Genomic DNA, 19,579 nt, shown 5'->3' with positions numbered 1-19,579 from the left:
GACTACTCGTTGCTCCATATTGAGGAAAGAGGACTCTTACAAAATGCAAATCTGATGGTGATACTGCCTTGCTTACATCCCCTCAGCCCCTTCTCGTTGTCTTCAGGGTAAAGCCCAAATTCCTTAATGCGCTTAAAGTGCCCTCCCTGACCTTGCCACTGCCCGTTCCTCCAGTATCACCATTAACCACTTTTCCCCTTCCCCTCAAGTTCTTTTTACCTTTTCAAAGCAACCATACATTTTAATGTGCTGTTTCCTCTCACAAGAACATTCTGCTCCCACTTTTCACCTGCTATACTATCTCTCAGGTCGCAAAGATGCTGCTTTATCAGTATCAAGACCTTGGGTTGGTTAGATTCCTTGCTATAATGTTTTTTAAATGTTTGTTTTCTTTACTAGACTATAAGCTTCATGAGGAACAGGCTATGTTTGTCCTTTTAGCTTCTATGTTCTTAATATCTAATCCAGTGTCTGACACATCAGAGGTGTTCAATAAATATTTGTTAAACAAATGAGTGAAGTGATTAGCACATTGCCTGGCATAGAGTGAGCATTTAATGAATGGCAGCTATCTGCATCTACATCTATTGATTCATACATACACACACGTGGCACAGTCAACATTAAGAAAATAATCTTGTTGTATATAACAGACGTACAATGAAGACTGTGATAGGAAGGATATAGCTTACTTGTTTATTGAAATTATTGAAAGTGTATAAATTGGCTCTCCACCCAAACTGGAAAATAATATTATAAATAAACATGTTTCAGTGCTCCTGAGACTTAAAGTTGAATGAGCTTTCTGTGCAGTAGAGGTGGTAGAAAAGTACATGTGTAGTGAAATTTTAGTAGCCCATATTATTTGAACATATGCCGAGGTTATGGTGAGCAAATGTTGAAGTTATTACTGTTTGACACGTATGTTTGGTGCTGAGTGCTCACGTTGTGCCTGGGTACGGTGTATATTTTAAAAGTAGATGTGGTGCCTTGCCAAGTGGAGCTGCACATTCTGATTTAGAAAGGGCTACTACAGGCTTAGGTTTTATATTGGAACTTCATGGCATTAAAGGTGAAGGAGACGGTGAAGTGAGAGGCATGAGGAGTGTGAAGTGAGGGGAGTAACTGAAAGGAAGGAACCTTCAGCTGCTGGCTTCCAGTTGCTCCTTCCTCTCCAAAGGAAACAGTAGCAGGCATGAGGGAAAGCAAATTAGGGAGTTAGGAAATCGCAGCCTGTGACATTTGCGTCACCTTCCATGATTGAAATTTTGAGATAGAAAAGTGACTTTCCTAACTGATTTCTCATTGATAAGCTCTGTTTCAAGAATAGCTAAGCTATACTGAACCAATGAAGGTAATTGCTTTCACTCACTATTTTCTGATTTCAGTGTCGGCAGGACAAGATACATGCTCAGGAGGCTCTGTAAGTCTGCAGTGTTTTCCCTAAGGCATATCCACTTTTAAGCTCTCAAATATAGAAATGTATGTTTTATTTCTTAAAAGTTAAAATCAGAAATATCTTGAAAGATCAGCATATATACAGATTGGATAAATATCATTATTCAGCCATTCTCTCTAGCTCAATCAAAATCTGTTAAGTGGATACCATCTTTAAAGATTTCACTCTACACAGGGGAGCATGGTTGACTGGGCTCTGTTAAATATCTGTTTCCCATAACTCTGTGTAATATTAATTCTGTGTTAATGTGTGTGATATATATTCCTGTAGTCTCTCTTTTGACTCTTTTTTTTTTTTGAGACAGAGTCTCACTCTGTCTCCCAGGCTGGAGTGCAGAGGCATGAACACAGCTCACTGTAGCCTCAACCTCCTGGGCTCAAGTGATCCTCCTACTTAGCCTTCCAAGTAACTGGGACTATAGGTGCATGTCGACACGCCCAGCTAATTTTTAAATTTTTTTGAAGAGACAAGGTCTTGGGTATTGCTATGTTGCCCAGGCTGGTCTCAAAATCCTGAGCTCAAGTGATCGGCCCGCCTTGGCCTCTCAAAGTGCTAGAATTACAGGCATGAGCCACTGTGTCTGTCTTTTGGCTCTCACTGTTCTCTTTTATTTTATTCACTCCAGTGGCATGGTGCACTATCTTTTTTATATCTGGATTGAGCATTTTCAATCTGTATGAAAAAGATGTCCATTAGGAAATCCATTTATGGCTGGATATGGTGGCTCATGCCTGTAATCCCAGCACTTTGGGAGGTTGAAGTGAGTGGATTACCTGAGGTCAGGAGTTTGAGACCAGGATAGCCAACATAGCAAAACCCCTACTCTACTAAAAATAGGAAAATTAGCCGGGTGTGGTGGCAGGCGCCTGTAATCTCAGGATTACACGAGACTGAGACAGAATAATTGCTTGAACCTGGGAGGTGGAGGTTGTAGTGAGCCGAGATCATGTCACTGAACTCCAGCCTGGGTGACAGAGCGCGACTCCACCTCAAAAAAAAAAAAAAAAAAAAAAAAAAAAAAAAAAAAAAAAAAAAAAGAAATCTCTTTATGTATGAACATAATTAATAAAGTTAATATACAAAATGCCTCACTTGATGTCCCCCTTCTGATTCCTAAATAAGAGCCATGTGGCCCTAGGAAGTACAGAATTCAATTTTCTTTCTCTTTTTCTTTTGAATTCTTCATTGAAAGGATTTGAACAGGTAACTAGTTTTGTAAAGCTGTTAAAAATCCCGTACAAACAATATTTGCTTGCAACAAAGGCAGTCATGGAACAAGAAAAGTACTCCAAAATATGTAAAAGACTATAGCTCACCATACCCCAACCTTGGCCCAGTTGCAAACTCAAATTGCCCTGTCTGGTTTGCTGCAAAGCAGCAATGCATATTCATCCAGAGCTGGAGCCAGACTAACTCTTTTCCCCACAGTGACACTTTTCAGATCCCAAAGGAAGTTTGCTGTATGTGTTTGGTTACACTCTTTTTTGATTTTAGACACAACATTTGAGATTACATTAGACATCTTTGCAATACTTTTCTTCCAAATAAAGTTTTAAAAATATATGTCATAATCATGTCTTCCTATTAATGATCTGATGAAAAGATAGACATGCTCTTGTATATAATTTCCAAATTGAAGCAAAATCCATTAAGGATTTATGTATTTTCAAAACATATTAGGAATTAATGGCATATTGACATGCATATTATATAGCAGCATTGTCTTTCCTACCATAGAAAAAGAGCCCATACTTATATAATTATATATTAGCTTTTTATTCATGAGAAGTAGGAAATTTTTTGACATGATTTTGTACAAATTATAGCTGTGAACATCCCTCCTTTTATTATTCTTTCTGTCTTTTTTGGTTTACTGGAAAAATAAAATCCACACTCAGTGATTTGAATAAGCAAACAATTTCTAAGAATATCTGTCATGGCTGTTCATAGTACTGCACAGCTGTTATTTTATTTAAATATCACAATTTTTAAGAGACACCGTCATTGTGGGACATATGATGCATGCATGGTATATAGCTGTTCTAGAAAGAGTCAAGGCAAATCCCATTTTTATGGCTTTAGTTTTTAAATCCCAGGAAGACTTTATAGAAAGAGACTGACAAGAGGGACAGGTGGATATTGGCTCCAACTTGGTGACAAGTTTTCAACCTCAGCTGCATTCTTACGACAGGGGAGTGAAGAGCAGCTGGCAGCCTGGGAGCCTCTGTTCTACAGATGGAATTCTTGTGGTGGAGAGAAGAATGTTCTATCTGGCTCCTCATGCTTAATGAACAAAGAGCACAACTTAAGAGATTGAAGCTACTGTTTGATCTAAACAGTGGAGCCCCACTCCCCCTTCCTTGTCACATCTTTTGTATTACAGTTCTAGTGATTTATATTTAGAAAAGAATATAAAGTTTCCCAAATTACTATTAGTTACTGATGTCTTGAACTCAATATATTCTTTTAAAGGCCATTCTTTACAATTGTGAGATTTGGGGCAAGAATATAAATAGAGGCCTACAAATCATATATCGAAATATTTCCAAGTTATAAATCAAGTGAACAAATTGTTCAGTAAGAGATGCTCTTTCTCCTAACCTGGTGTTTCCTACCAGAGCGCGGAGGCATGGGGAGAGCCAGGCCCTGTCTCCTCCATGGCTGGCTGCATCTTACATGCCGAGGGGCTTCCTGTGTATGTGTGGACACCCCAATTCGCATACCCACGCGCCAACCACACTTCCTTGCTGACAGCTGCCACTTGATCACCCTTAGGTCTAGAAACTCTGGAAGCAGGTTGAGGATTATCTGGGCAAGGAATTCTGGGGTCCTGGAATTCAGAAATGGTCCCAAAGGGTGGGGGGTGTAACCTCTGAGTGGGCACAGGAGAATACTTGCAACATGGGGAAGAGTGGGGCCCTCTACAGCATGGGGCTTAGGACAAGGGTCCATTCACCTGGGTCTAAGAATGATACTTTTCTTTTTAAACCTCAATGTATATAATATTGTTCCCTCCATAGCCAGGTAGGAAGGAGAACTTTGTGGTCAACTTCTAAGTTCTCCATTTAATTAAAAATTATTAAAGCCAGTCTTATTTACCTGGTGTTTATGGTCCATCTGCTCTCAAACTGGGAATGGTTTCAGTAACCACCAGGTACAGCCTTACTGCTGCATTTAAAGTATGCAACCTGGGGGTCTGATGTGACGACCCCTCTTCCCCTGCATTTCTATAGCATTTGGAAGGGTAACTGCAACTGTGGAATGACCTCCTTCTAGTTGTATTTGAAAGAACTTTGGTCTGAAAGGTAAATGGCAACCATTATTCTAATCCTATAAATAAGGTAACTTGGCAAATCTTTTCGCTTTATGGTTACTTCAAATACACAATAAACTAGGAAAGGAGCCAGCAACAGATGAAAGAGTCCTACCTGTGCTTGTAAATCAGTGAAATATGAGTTGAGGTAGAACATGAAAGATCTGAATAATAGTGCCTTTTGGTCCATCTCACAGAGATTCAAATGAAAGCGCACAGGAAGGAATCCCTATTTGCATTATTCACAGTATCCCCTGTAAATTAGTGGCATGATGTAGGTGGAACCCATATAGTGTAAGTAGGAAAGCTAATGTTACATAGGTTTTTACTTTAAGGTCCAAAGGGACTCAGCCAAGTGGAAAAATAGCAGAGTTATGGTGGAAACCAGTCACCTTGTTAAAACTGAATAACCAGGTGTTTAGGAAAAGAATGGTATGAGAGACTGGTTTCTTTCCTGCTGAACACAGTCATTCAGTGTGAACACAGAGAGAAGGAATCTTTGTTACAAGCGTAGAGGAAGATAAAAATGTGTGTATTTCAGTGTTTGAAAACTAACCTGTGTCACAAGTCCATTTTGGGTTTCATAATATAATCAAGGAGAGCTACATTTTGAGCTATAATTATGCTATATTTCCTGGACTAATCTTATTTGCGGTGTTTCAACACATGGTCTATAGCAATTCAAACTGGAATGCATTTGTGCATAGGTGCAGGATATATTCATTTTTTCTATGTGATTTTCATTTTAAAGAAAAGTGAATTTTAGAAACTGGGGTACATGGATCATTCTCATTTCAAAATTAAAAGCTTTGGTGAGTATGTTGTGATAATGGATGAGAGAAGTTCAGGGTAATATTCTTGGCTTTAAAAAACCAGTGTTACCAAAAACAGTCATAAAATTTGACCTGAAAATATAAAGAATTATATTCATAATGAATTATATTCATAAATACAAAATACAAAAAACTCTTCAGTGGCTTCCTATTGATTTTAAGATAAAACCCGGCATGATCTGGCCCCTCTCTGCCTATCCATCCTCATTTACCAGATGAGGGAAACTTCTTTCTCCCTGCTCTGCCCTGACCACGTTGACCGTCTTGTTCCGCCAGTGCCGTGCTCTTTTCTGTCTCCATCATGTCCTCTTCTTCCCTCTCTCCACTAACCGCTTCTTCTTCCAGTCTCAACTTAAATGTTATCTTCCCACGGATTTTTCTCTATTTTTACCAGACTGGTTGGGCTTTCCTGTTGAATGCTTCTATTAAACCCTGTAGTTTTCCTTCTGCACAGTAATAAAAATTAATATCAGAGAATATCCCTGGCCTTTTTCTCTCAACTTGGAAAAGTGTGCTGCTTTGTTTATTCCACTCTTACACCTCCAAGGAGGATTTGGGGATATTGTTGGGGAAGGGAGTGGAATGGGAATGGCGAAGAAACCAGGGAAGTGGAAAATGGGAAACAAACAGAAATTAAGAGACCAGTGTGGCCTCAGGATAGGGAATGAGAAGTTTTGTGGCTCTGAGGAGTCAGGCAAGTAAGAGAGGAGAGGGAATTTTTGGAAGTGGCAGTGAAGGAGAAATATTTTCTTCCCATTGTTACACTGGAATTACTCGTTAGTTCTAGACTTACTGGAGTTACTTATTAGTTCCTGGAATTAGTCATTAGTTCCTGAAATAATTACTCATTATTTCTTTGAAAGAATGCTGAGACTGCATCACTTGTGTCCTGATGTAACACTTCTTGAGGTGTACCACTTTTTATAATTATGCAGTTGTTTGTGCAATTTTTTTATGCTTTTATTTTCCTCCTCTCCTCCTGAGACCATAAGGCAGGGACCATACATATGTTGCTCACAGCTAAATTCCCAGGGCATTGGACAGAATCTGGCCTTTAGTGTATTCTCAACAAGTGATGAATGAATGAATGAATGAATGTGTCAATCCATTGTGATTAGATGTCTAATCTCTAAATATCAACCTGGGGCTCCGTGACAAAATTATGCTTTCCTTAATGAAAGGTCTCTAGAAGAAGATGTTTTGAGCTAATTTCCAAATTACTGTAATTAGAAATCTTTAAAATAGTTTTTTTTTGTTTGTTTTCCCTGACACATTTCTCTGATGTTAAGAAGTGTAGAGATTGACAAGTTGTGTATTGCAGCACTATTTACAATAGGAAAGACTTGGAACCAACCCAAATGTCCATCAATGATAGACTGGATAAAGAAAATATGGCACATATACACCATGGAATACTATGCAGCCATAAAAAAGAATGAGTTCATGTCCTATACAGGGACATAGATGAAGCAGGAAAACATCAGTCTCAGCAGACTAACACAGGAACAGAAAACTAAACACCACATATTCTCACTCATAAGTGGGAGTTGAACAATGAGAACACATGGACACAGGGAGGGGAACATCACACACCAGGATCTGTCAGGGGGAGGGGGGCAAGGGGAGGGAAAGCATTAGGACAAATATGGGGGGCTTAAAACCTAGATGACAGGTTGACGGATGCAGCAAACCACCATGGCACACGTACACCTATGTAACAAACCTGCATGTTCTGCACATGTATCCCAGAACTTAAAGTAAAAAAAAAAAAAAAAAAAAAAAAAAGAAGTGTAGAGATTGAGTATTGACATGATTATTGTAATTGAGATGAAACACACTAAGTACTTATGTTCTTTTCAAAGTATATTAAGATATTTGCTAAAATAATCACATCTTGGTATACATATAAGCTAAGGATTACTTTTCTACTGAAGAGAAAGATAAAACCTGGGATTATGTATTTATTGCTGCTTACTGAAAACTGACTATATGCCTAGCAATATGGTATTTGTCATACACATACTACATTTAAACACATAAACAATATTTTGAGGTAGGTATTAGTTCCTGATTTTATCAATTAAAAAAAAATCAATTAAAAAAACTGATGCCTGTAATCCCAGCACTTTGGGAGGCCAAGGCAGGCAGATCACTTGAGGTCAGGAGTTCGAGACCAACATGGCCCACAAGGTGAAACCCCGTCTCTACTAAAAATACCAAAATTAGCCAGGCGTGGTAGTGTGTGCTGGTAGTCCCAGCTACTTGAGAAGCTGAGGCAGGAGAATTGCTTTAACCCAGGAGGTGGAGGTTGCAGTTTGCCAAGATTACACTACTGCATTCCAGCCTGGGTGACAGAGCGAGACTCTGCCTCAGACAAACAAACAAACAAAAAAGAAAACCAAGGTTGATTGACTTGCCCAGGACCTCTAAATTAGGAAATAGTGGATCTGAGATTCACACCTAGGTCTGTTGATTCCAGAGCCAATGCTGGTGAACAACAAAATTCTCTTTTTAATTTTGAGGAATACATCACCTACTTTATTAAGAGTTTTATTTAATATATAGCTATAAGAGGAAATAATGAGTTCACAGTTCTGGTCTGCCTTCTCTTCTCCAGGGATCACCCCAACTCACACTGCCTCTAGTTTACACTGTCAAGTCTAGAACCTGACTCCTATCCACTACAGGGCTAGATATAGACAACTTGCATTGTTAATGTACTTCCCATGTAGTCTCATGTTAGTTGAGTAACTCATCAGAAGTTTAAAATAAGACAAACACTTACATTCAGGAATTCCTGGTTGTCACTTCAGCCCACCAGCTAATCCTCTGGATCAACTACCTGTTGATTTTTTTTGTTGTGGTTAACTAAAAATTCGCTTTGGCTTTTGCAATTTCAAGCTTTGTGTTATTAGCCCTCCAAGTTCATCTAGAAATTTTTCTCCCCATGGAAAGGATCACCAAATCCTCCTCTTAAAGATTCACGTAACAAAAATATAAATTGAAGCTAGCCACAAATTGGTCCTAGGAAATAAAGTACTTTGTAATTAATTAATTAATTAATTAATTAATTTTTTTTTTTTTTTTTGGAATCTTTCTTGCTCTGTGCCCCAGGCTGGAGTGCAGAGGCACAATCTCAGCTCACAGCAACCTCCACCTCCTGGGTTCAAGCAATTCTCCTGCCTCAGCCTCCCAGGTAGCTGGGACTACAGGGTGAGCCACCACACCTGGCTAACTTTTCTATTTTTAGTAGAGAGGGGGTTTTGCCATGTTGGCCAGGCTGGTCTCAAACTCCTGACCTCAAGTGATCTACCCATCTCGGCCTCCCAAAGTGCTGGGATTACAGGTGTAAACCACCACACTTGGCCTAGAAAGTACTTATTGTTTTATGTACACATACACGCACACGCACATGCACGCACACACACGCACAGTCAATTCTCATTATTTTTAGTAGTTTATATTCTATAAAGTTACTGCTAATTCTGGATTAGTCAATACTGAACCTAGGGGAAATACAGGGTTATATTTCTGTGAGTCTCTAATCATAACATGTTTGTCAATTGATCAATACATAGCCTGTTTTATGTGTATTTCTGTACCTTATTTAATATACACTGTGGATTTACTAACATTGAACGCATGGCCAACAGAATTGTAATGCATGAGTGAACAAAGTTTACCTTTCATAGGTATTGCCTCTGTGAGGTGCATGACAGCCTTCTTGCGCTTACTGGACAGCACTTCAGCAGTACAGTTGGGGATGACTTTAAACAGTGAAGTCACCAACAAAAAACACAAAAATGTAAACACTAAATAGACTGAGGAAAGGTCACTTGTTTACAGTATGAGAGTTGAAAAATGGAAAGTGTCACCTTGTTCAACTCAGTGGGGAATGTGAGCATTGGGCGACGCAAAATTTTCACAGCTCTATGAATGACCACAGAAGCCCATAAGCATTGATTGTTGGGGTTCAAATACGTTTTAGTGAGTAGGCGAATTTGCAAACACAGAATGTGCGAATAATGAGGGTCAGCTGTTACATGTACTTACTGCTAGTTAATATTTGTTGAGTGCTTGCTAATGCCAGTATTTATTTTAGGTTTTAGAAATATATCAATGTAGTTAATTCTTATAAAAGCTCTATTAGGTAGGTATTGATATTTTCTCTATGTACCTATTACGAGGAAAAGTTAAGTGAAGTTTTCCAACCCATGGCTGGTAAGTATCTGAGTAAGGATTGGAGCCAGGCAGAGTGGTTCCAGAGCCCACACATTTATCCATAGTGCTATGCTTCCTTGTTTTAAAAGTCCTTCTATGACTATTGTTCACATTTGGAGAACATTATCCTATCAATGATCTTTTTCAAGGAGGTGTTTTTAGGGATCATTCATTTATTCACTTAATTAGAGAAATGATTTCATGTGTGCCTACTTTGTGCTGGCACTGTGAGGGTTTAGCAGTGAAGAAATACATGACTTCTGCCCTCACACAATTTCATTTAGCTTACAATTAGGTAAGATAATATACATTATATAGCTTAGGATTACAATTAGCATTATATGATTTTAAAAATACAAATTAAGAGTGAGTTAAACATGATAGAAATTGATTTTTCTTTTACATGAATGGCGTCTGGAGGTAGGTTGCTCAGGGCTGGTAGGAAAACTCCACCATCATCAGTGACTCAGGCTGCTTCTATGTTGCTGCTCTGCCATCCGCATGCTGCTTGTGGTTCAGAGCATCTGGTCTAAGCTCCAGGCATCCTGCCTGCACTGCAGCCAACAAAAAGGAGGGAAAGGGAAGAAGAGTACTTCTCTTAAGGAGACTTGCTGTATGTTCCACTCACCTCACTCAGATCTCATTTGTCAGAACTCAGCTAACTGCAGAGGAGGCTGGGGAATGTAGTCTGTTAGTTTGGTGGCTATATGCTCAACTAAAACCCAGAGTTCTACTTCTGTTCCCAAGGCAAAGGGGAAGAACTGTACATGGGAGGCAATTAGCAAACCTCTACATATATGGAAACATTTTCTAAACTGCAGGGACCTTTATAAAATTAAAGATCTATTAAATAGAGTGGGATAGTGGCTGCATTTGTTTGATATTACATCTATTGTCTAATGGTTTTCAGTCTTCCCTTGTAGTAATTATTTTTCATTTAGGATCTAGAGTTTTCATTTGATTTCTTCAGCAACTCCAGTATCCCTGAACTTATGCTGATCTTTTTGCTGTGCTTTGGAAAAAAGAAAGCTACATGACTTCATATATATTTTAGTATATATATTTGGGGGGTGCCCAAACCTGGGAGTGAACCAGGGACTTAATACATGAAAATTGTAATGTTTGGCATTATACATTACACAAAAATCTTTCAAAATACCTCCAAGAGGTGAATAATCTTTGGAGGATAGTTAAATAATTAATATTATAATAAAGATTTTAAAAAGAACCTGTATAAAAAAAACTGGGGAAAATGAAGACACTGTTTTGAATGGAGTTGATTCTTGCACTGTCCACATGGAAAAGGATGAAGCATTGAAATACTTTAATTATGTAAAAATCTCAGATAAAAGTCGTTTTATGTTTTCTTTTACATCTGTGTAACCTAGAAATTTCTTCAATTCTCCATTTTATCGTTCGTGCATGTATCATTCAGTATCCTTGCAGGAAGCAGATAATACAATTAAAGGGGTCAGTTGAAATGAGTTTGATGGAGCGACTATTCAAAATGGCTGGGCATGGTTATGAGAACCAACAAGAAGTAGTGACTACCTAAGGACTAGCATCAGTGGGAAGCTGTTAGAACTGTGAGGCCTGAAGTGGCAAGTGGAGAGGAAATGTCTTTACTGAAAGCTGATGAGAACTGCAGCCATGCCACAAGGCCCATCCAACATGAACTCTGGCCCTACATAGAGTCACACAGTCATTGTCTAACCAGACCCTGGCAGAGAGAAAGAGGGAGTTGGACAGGAGAGGATGCAGAACATATCCCCCAATTTCTCCATCCTCCAGCTTTCTCTGATCTCCTGATGGTTCCCTATCATAGAATAGATCTATGTGACAAATAAAGAATAACCAGCCACCGGGCACGGTGGCTCACTCCTGTAATCCCAACATTTTGGGAGGCTAAGGCGGGTGGATCACGGGGTCAAGAGATCGAGACCATCCTGGCTAACACGGTGAAACCCCATCTCTACTAAAAATACAAAAATTATCTGGGTGTGGTGGTGTGTGCCTTTAGTCCCGGCTACTTGGGAGGCTGATGCAGGAGAATTGCTTGAACTCGGGAGGTGGAGGTTGCAGTGACCCGAGATTGCGCCACTGCACCCCAACCTGGTGACAGAGCAAGACTGCATCTCAAAAAAAAAAAAGAAAAATAAAAAAAAAAAAGAATAACCAGCACAACTTGTAAAGGTGATTGCAGTCATTTGAACAGACCCTATCTCTCAGTCATTATCACTGATTAAACAATGCCTGCTGACATCAGTATTATGCATTAATATTCCCAATCTTGCTGCAGATTAGCTTTTCAAGTGAAAACTTCACACACATGCTTTTTATTTTATTTTATTTTTTTGAAACGGAGTCTCACTCTGTTGCCCAGACTGGAGTGCAGTGGGGCAACCTTGGCTCACTGCAACTTCTGCCTCCTGGGTTCAAGCCATTCTCCTGCCTCAGCTTCCCGAGTAGCTGGGACTACAGGCACACACCACCATGCCCGGCCAATTTTTGTATTTTTAGTAGAGATGGGGTTTCAACACCATGTTGACCAGGCTGGTCTCGAACTCCTGATCTCAAGTGATCTGCCTGCTTTGGCCTCCCAAAGTGCTGGGATTACAGGTATGAGCCACTGTGCCCAACTGAGAGACACATTTGTAATTTTACAACATGTTATCTATTTTTGTTCTTTTGATGTTGACTATATGTGTCTCTGAAAATGGCCATAGTTTTAGAAAATCACGCTAGTGTGTAAAGATGTTAGACATAGAACAAACGCACCTGCACTACTTGAGTTGACTACCAGGATCCATCAGTGGGGTTTTCGCTCTGAATCCTTATTCTATCACTTCAGTGTTAACTACGAGCTGATGGAATCAGTCATGGATGGCTTAGGGGGGGTTCAGGAAACTCCAAAATTCTCTCTGTTCTCAAATGGTTCTTCCATCTATTTTTTTGCCGTCACATTCTACCTGATGTGATATTCCTGCCATTAGATACCACTCTTCTAGACCAGAAAAATGTAGGGCCTTCTTTGTAAAAGGAAGCCCACCAGGCAAACTAGAAGGAGAGTGAGACCCATTTACCTTTTTCTATTAGCCAAGAGGTTTTTATGTTTTATGTTTTTCAGATTACTTGGTTTTCTTTTGACATGTTCAATGAAACAAATGTTGAGGAATCTTGGACAGGCAAGATTTAATGTTTGGGACAGAGAGAACAAGCAAATAACCAGGCCAAAATGAGCTGGCAGTGCGAGTGGCCTGCAGACTTAGAGGAAGGAGGTCTGAGAAGGAGGTTTTCACATGTATTGTCAAACTTTTCTTATTTGAGCCTCATCATCAGCCAGTGGTTTACACACAAAATACAGTATTTCTTTTTTAAAAAGTTAAAGCTTATAAAACAAACAAAACCAAACTGAAACCCAGATACGCTTAAGTAACTTACCAAGAAAAATGGCTCAGCAGGCCAGGCCAACAACAGGAAACCGTAGATCTTCCCCGTAATTGTTGTGTGGCTAAGGGCAGACCACTTTGCTATTCGTGGTTCATTTCCTTTTCCTCCTTGTGGTATAAAAGAGTCTTTGAGAAACACACAGTGAAAAGTTCTAGAAATTCTTTAAAAAAACACCTTGCATAAAATATTAGTAACCTGGCTTTTTAGTCCTTTGACTTAAGCCATCTAAGGCTTATTTTTCTTTCCCTCACTTAGCCTAGGCAAAAACAATGGGAAAAGCAGGAAGAGAACTGGGAGAGACTGCCATTGAGGAGAGCTGGAGCCTGGGCTGAGGGGTGGGGGTTCAGGTACAGCCTCACACTCTTCCAAGAACCTCTGCTCCTTCTGATGCCTGGATTGCATTAGTCAGTTCTCCAAAGAAACAGAACTAATAGCATATATAGAGAGATATATAAGAGGGGATTTATTATGGGAATTGGTTCGCATGATTATGGATGCTGAGAAGTCCCATGGTATGCCATCTGCAAGCTGGAGACCCAGTGGGGTAATTCAGTCTGAGTCCAAAGGCCTGAGAACCAGGGGAGCCAACAATGGAACTCCCAGTCTGAGGCCAAAGGATTGGAAACTAGGGGGTGCTGGTGTAAGTCCTGGAGTCCTTTAAGGCCCAAGAACCAGGAGCTGTGATATGCAAGGGCAGGAGAAGATAGATGTCTCAAGAACAGAGAGAAAATTTACCCTTTCTTTCTCCAACTTTCTGTTCTATTTGGGCCCTGAATAGATTGGATGGTGCCCATGCCCACCCGTCTTAGTGAGGATAGATTTTCTTTGCTCATCTCCTGATTCAAATGCTAATCGCTTCTAGAAGCAACCTTACAGACACACTCAGAAATAATGCTTTACCAGGTATCCAGGTATCTTTAGTCCAGTCAAGTTGACACATAAAATTAACTATCACGCTGGACCGACTAGCGGGGTCATTAACCACCCTGATTTGCCCAGGACTGAGGAGCTTCTCAGGATATGGGACTCTTAGTGCTAAAACTAGGAAACTCCTGAGCAAACCAGGACAAATTGGTGACCCTATGCCTGTATTCTCTATCTCTCTCTCTCTTTGTTTTTTCACCAAGACAGAGTCTCGCTCCGTTGCCCAGGCTGGAAGGCAGTGGTGCAATCTCAGCCCACTGCAACCTCCACCTCCCAGGTTCAAGCAATTCTCTTGCCTCAGCCTCCTGAGTAGCTGGGATTACAGGCACGTACCACCACAGCCAGCTATTTTTTGTATTTTTAGTACAGACAGGGTTTCACCATGTTGGCCAGGCTGGTCTTCAACTTCTGACCTCAAGGGATCTCCCTAACTTGTCCTCCCAAAGTGCTGGGATTACAGGTGTGAGCCACTGTGCCTTGCCTCTTTTTTTTTTTTTTACACAAGTTAATTTTCAGTTTCCCGTCTAGCTTTAGAAATGATCAGTGTGTTTCCTCATTAAGAACCCCATGTATTTTGGTTTGCATTTAGGGGCTATAGGTACGAAAAACATTTTTAAAAAAATAATAGACTCATGCTCAATAAGGTGAGATGCTCATAGTATAAAAGCATATCAGGAACAGAATATATCCTATGAAATAGCAGACTCAACTCCAGCTGGAGCTTACACAGGGTTATAAATTCACTGAGAAGAATGGCCATGGAACTGCAAGCATTGTTGAAATTGTTATTTATCTTTTCACTACCCAATACTCCTTGCTCCACAGGCATGTAAAATTAAATTCACAGAAATTAAATCCCTCCACTGATGAAAAAGGCATCAGGGTGTAAAAAGAAGATTAGTCTAGCAATCAAAGACCTCGATGAATGTGCAGAGTGGCTTGGAAGTGAGCAGTAGTTAAAAACAAATGTAACAAAACATAAGATGGAATACTTTACATCACAGTTTTGGCTGAGGCTCGGAAGACTGAGAATGAATCAGTATCTGCCCAATCACCGCTGTGTCCCAAAGGAGGTGCTGGATTGCCTCTTCAGGACATGCTACATGGATGGAGAGAAGATTCCTTGGGGAGATTTGGGGTGTGGGTAACCAGTCCTTCCAGCACTGGAGAAAGGAGGAGGCCTGCACAGGTTGTACACGATTCTGTTCACCTGGAAACTTGAAACATGTGCCCTGGAGTTGAGGATGTTGGTTTAATGATACTGACCTACAATTGAGAAGACAAAAAAGGCGAGCCATACCTTCACGCAAGGAGAGGATGCATGAGTTTTCCTGCGAAGCAAGTGAGATCACTGGAGTATGGTATGGGGGAGTGGACTCTTGGGGCCAACTTAAAAGTCATCTGGCTGACGGGTGTGGTGGCTCACGCCTGTAATCCCAGCACTTTGGGAGGCCGAGGCGGGCGGATCACGAGGTCAGGAGATCGACTCCACGGTGAAATCCCGTCTCTACTAAAAATACAAAAAATTAGCCGGGCGCGGTGGCGGGCACCTGTAGTCCCAGGCGGGAGGCAGAGGCAGGAGAATGGTGTGAAACCGGGAGGCTGAGGTTGCAGTGAGCTGAGGCAGCACCACTGCACTCCAGCGCGCGAGAGAGCGAGACACTCTGTCGAAAAAAAAAAAAAAAAAAAAAAAGTCATCCGGGTGAGAGGGCTGTTTGGACGGCGACGGAACCCCATTAGAGAGAGGCTGGGGTGGACTGCCAAATGCCCAGGAGATTAGAGTTGAGGTAATTAGTGACCAGCCAGAGAAAAACGACCCCTTCCTTTAAAAAATGTAAACTTCTGAGAAAACTTCCGAAGCACTCTGCTAGGAAAAGTACCAGCTCCAATCAACTCCCAAGCTCAGAGTGCTCCCATAATACCCGCTTCTCCCGGGGCAGGCTTTGGAAGGGTCAGGAGTGCTGACAAGGATGCTAGCAGAGGGGGTAAAGCTAGTTGGTGAGAAGGAGGGAGAGCAAAAGCTGACCCTTCACATCCCCTCTCGTCCCAGCCAATGCACAAAGCCTTCCAGGTATAAACGGTTTCAAGCTGGGACAGTAGATAAAAGTTGGAAATTTTAGTGATTTAATACTACTGGATGTTTTAATTATTCAAATATAACTTATTGGAATAGAAGATGATTGGAGTAATCTTGAAAATTGTGGAAAAGTTATAGGATCAGTCCAATATTTCATCCAAGGAAGAAACAAGATCTTATAATGGATTTAAAGGGACTCATGTGAGAGTGTGTGTGCGGGGTGGGGAAGAGGAAGTGCACCTATTGAGTTCAGCCTGTTTAATAACAGCTGGCATTTACAGAACGCCTACTGCATGCCTGGTACTGTTCTGTTACATGTGATAAGTCATTTAATGTTCACAGAAAATCTGTGAAACAGGCATTATAATTATCCTCATTTTACAGGTGACGAAATTGAGACTGAGAGGTCTCAATTTGGCAAAAAAATTGGCAAAAAAATTTGCCAGGTCCACACACTTAATAAGTGGAGAATCTGAGGTTTAAATCTAGGGGTGTATAGCTCAGGAGTTCATACTCCTAATCACACTGTGCTTTGCTTATTGGCTGAGAAAATGGCTACATAAAGATGCTGTGGGACTCAACAGAAAAGGGATTTTTGAATGAGCAAGTTAGAACAATGGTCTAGAAGCAGCAATGGGAGGATCTAAGCACCAGCACTTTGGATCTCCAACTGGAACTTGGGTTCAAAATTATTCTGGGGCTGCAGTGAGTTTTCACCCCCAGCGAGCTCTCAGTTGACCTGGCATGGTGGGCTTCCACTTCTGAATAACAGAGAAGACATTCTCAAAGGTGGGCCCATTTAGGGTTTTTTGTTTTAAACATTACCTAATCTGTTTCATCGTTGTGGTTTTGAATTATTTTGTTTCTGCTCTGGCCCCACTATCTGGGTGACTTTCTTTCCTGAGTCAGCAAGGGGCTAATGATAAAAGCCATCATAATTATTTAATCATGATCCCCTTTTAACTCCAAAATGACACTGCGCTGAACTGAAAAGCTTTTCTGATTAAGTATCTACTAAATACCACATTTCATTTATAATGCTCACCTTTGTATGCAAGGAAAGTAGATGTCACAGCTCCAGAATGGGCTCAAAACCATTTTATCTGATTAGTTATTCTGATAAAGACTTGATTCCCATAATAAATTGGACATAATGGAGAATACATTCATGAAAAGAGTGGGTAGATACATTTTTGCACAGAGTTTAATTTTCTAATTGTGAAAGTCAGAGAATACAAAGTAAGTTTTCATGAACTGTATTACTTTCTCATGCTTTTTACATTCCTATGATATAGTGAAAGTTATTTTATTGCATGAATGCAAAATTAATGTCAAAATAATGAGGTTGCATTGAGGCTTACAGCAGGAAAACTAAGGAACTCAAATGATTTTTTCCTATCCTGTTAATTCTGGCCATAGCACCTAAAGTGCCCCATACCCTCCTGCCAGTCAGCTGTGAGAAAAAGGTGGCTGGAAATAGTGAGGAATCAGAGAAAAAAGGTAAGATTGTGAAGTCGAGTTAAAGTTACCTAAGAGTATCCTGAGTTCCCCTCCTCTCTCACTATCACCTTTTCCTTCCAACTTGGAGTTAATTGCTTAAAAGAATAAAATTTTGATAAGTTCAATAGGAAATTCAAGTTTTTCATATTAATTTTTTATCATATTAATATTTGCATGTAGTTAAAATGCAAATGATATAAAACTTCATATAGCAGTCTAAATTGGGTCAAAAATTTCAATTGGGTAGAATATAGGGTTGCAGTATTGTAAACTTAACATAATTAGGGTGAATCTAGTTCAGAACCCATCACCAATTTCTTCGGTTATACTGAAATTCATAATATTGTGAGGTGTATGGTCAAGGGGTTTTCCTGAAGTTCTAAATGTCATAATTAAAAGTGGAAATTTCCCTCTCACCTTTTCATACTTCCCCAGCCATAATCTGCTTCAATATTTTTAACTCTTCCTACTGGCATTGACATTTTTAGATAATAATTCAGATAATTCTAATAGACTTATAGGGATCTGCAAGAGAGGCATTTAATTTTGATTAATGGCATAATGTATAGATAATTTGTATTTTTAGATAATATTTTGGAATAACTAAAGAGAGTTATCTGGTTGTGATATCTGAATATTATTTGCTGAACAGTTAAGTAGTATACTATAATTATGGTTTCTTTCTTGTATAATTTTTAATTAAATTTACTTATTCAGTTTTTCATATGTTTATCCTCAATTCTTTCCACACACACCATCGGATCTTTCATATATCAATTTATTTTCCAAATGCTCAAATATATCAGAATATCATCTATCTATAATGTAAATTTAAGCTTACCTTTAGTAGCAATTAATTAATATTAGATTTGCTGTACTCTGTTGTTATAACTCCCCCCGCCCCCAAACTGAGTCAGAAAACAACAGGGACTAGTCAATTTTAGAGTTTTATTCCATTAAATGACTGGGAAAAGTTCATTGCTTAATGTGTATTTTAACTACCTTAGACTATTATTTTAATTTTTGAAATTAGAATAAAAATAAAATTTTACTCTTGAAAGAGACTTCATTCATTCACTTATTTATTTTTTTAACAGATGTATTCAACAGATTTTTAAAACACTTATTCAACAGCTTTTCATTTAGCAAAATGGCAGTTTCATGTGATTCAAATTAATGCTGTGAGTCTGGCACTCTGCTAGGCACTTGGTCATAACAGTTTTATTCAGTCTCTCACTTTACATAGGGGAAGGAAAAACAAAGCTGTCTATTGATAAAGATTATTTATATTAAGAACAATAAAGAGTAATGCATTTCTAAGAGCTAAACAAAAATACGATTGTTAGTGTACGCATTAGAGGTTTACTTTCTGCAGCGTTATAGTTCCAAAGGCATTTCCTGATACTTTACTGTTCTAAATTTGAGCATGTTGCTGAAGTCCTATGTGATAGGCACTTAAGAGATGAAAAGGAAAAAAAAAAAAAAAACCTCCCTAAAGTATAAACAAATAAAAACATTATAGTGAGAGAGTCTGAAATCATGCCTATTTATTTGCATGTTAATGTGGAAAAGTCTTTAGCCTCCTGGGTAAATTCATTATCTTAATTGGCTCCTGGCTCGTTAAGTCTTCAGGAGGATAAAACAAACAAACAAACAAACAAAAACAAAAACAAAAACTACCCTGTGGGTTAAATATATTTGCCGGAAAGTAAGAACTGGAATGAAAGCAACATCTGAATTTCACTCTGAAACCAGAAAATCTAATACAGTAGTAATGATTTAGTCATGCTGCTTTTTCCAGG

The sequence above is a fragment of the Theropithecus gelada genome, chromosome 5 (assembly GCF_003255815.1).
Source record: "Theropithecus gelada isolate Dixy chromosome 5, Tgel_1.0, whole genome shotgun sequence".
Classification (NCBI taxonomy): domain Eukaryota; kingdom Metazoa; phylum Chordata; class Mammalia; order Primates; family Cercopithecidae; genus Theropithecus; species Theropithecus gelada.
Note: the sequence above shows the minus strand (reverse complement) of the source record.